This window comes from Atta colombica, unplaced genomic scaffold (genome assembly GCF_001594045.1).
Source record: "Atta colombica isolate Treedump-2 unplaced genomic scaffold, Acol1.0 scaffold207, whole genome shotgun sequence".
In the NCBI taxonomy this organism is placed as follows: Eukaryota; Metazoa; Arthropoda; class Insecta; order Hymenoptera; family Formicidae; genus Atta; species Atta colombica.
This window is the reverse complement of record NW_017259302.1, coordinates 2,049,728-2,051,226: the sequence shown is the minus strand read 5'-3', so window position 1 is coordinate 2,051,226 and position 1,499 is coordinate 2,049,728. Positions and strand designations below refer to the sequence as shown.

At 26.3% G+C, this 1,499-nt stretch overlaps 1 protein-coding gene across 4 annotated transcripts in view; it reads left to right on the top strand.

Annotated features, from left to right (window-relative positions):
• Nucleotides 1–1,499, top strand: part of LOC108687506 (dual oxidase maturation factor 1) — a 14,820-nt gene that overhangs the window by 8,661 nt on the left and 4,660 nt on the right. The window lies entirely within an intron of this gene.

Here is a 1,499-nt window from a genome sequence, read left to right as displayed (position 1 = left end):
CTGAAACATTTTTTCATATATCATTTTAATCATTTTACTTTCTGCTTAATATTATTTAAATGTAAAAGATTTAAATGTAAGATCATTAAATAATTTTATGATCAATCGTGAAAAAACTATTTTTACTGTAAATTCAGTCATTTCTTTTTTAGCATATATTTCTCTAAATTACGTAGCAAATTTATTATACCAAATAAAAATAAAATAATATTTACTTGTATATTATTAATTTTAATATTAAGGTAAGGTAAAGTTTGCAGTGATAGCTTTGTCTCTTATAATTAAAAATTGTTTTGTAAATCAGTTAAGATTTCTTAATAGACCTATAGTTCTATTTTTATGTACTGTAAACCGAGTCATCAACTCGCGGAGTATTTAAATGGCAGTCTGAATTGTCCTAGATGCTATTCGGAATTTGGGAATATTTCGGGAACTTTGGAAGCTCTCGTTCGTTTGTCTCGAAAGTTGTCTCGTTTACCGGCATCGATGTCACTCGCATGCCACGCGTGCCACGCGATCCATGAGTTCGAGAAAATCGTCATTACGTGTCATCATACGAAATCGCTAATAATCGATTCCATTGAATAATCGAATAATAAAAAAGAAGAACAGGAATATTAATATATTTTATTTAATTTTAAATCAATTGTTAATTTGTATGTGCATCTATAAATAAAGAGAAGTAACTATTGTTGAATTAAATTTCAAGAATGCAAACATATCTGCAATATCATATTTTCTAATTAATTTCGAGTGGTCTATTCTAATAAAATTTTAATTAAAGATTAATAAAAAGAGAAGATATATATACTGAGAGAAAAGTTTTTTTAGTATTTGTGACTATAATTATGGTTGATAAAATAATTATGGCAAGGAGTTTAATTTTTATTGTTATTACTGCTATAATATTAATATAATAATTATATTTCTATATTAAGAAGAATATAATAGTGTCTCCAAAAACGACTATAATTTATATTCTTTGCGATATAAAAATATGAATAACTATAATTAACTATATATAAATATAATTATTTTTATTAATATATGATATTATAGCAATAATAATTATAAAAGTAAAGCTTTCGATCATAATTATTTTACATAAATTATGATCACAAATACCAAAAACTTTTCTCTGAGTACAGGATGTTAAAAATTGAAAAATATAAATTTAGAACATTTTCAATATAAATTTTTTTTAATGTTAAAATAATCTGAGTTTTAAATTTTACCCGAAAAGTCTATTGTTAGACGCTGATATATTCATATTCAACAGAGAATTTGACTATCCAATATCTATGTTCCTTAATGGGACATTGATAAGATATATCAAATTTAAAAAAAGAGCAATAGAAGTCAACTCGAAGCGAACAGGGGAATCAGATCAGCTGATTCAATGTAGACCTTTCTCGTTTCATCGTTCTTCGTCCTTCTTGCCTTTCTCTCTCGTTTTCTCCTGCCGATGACCATCGCGGTGACAACCCCACCCGCGGTAT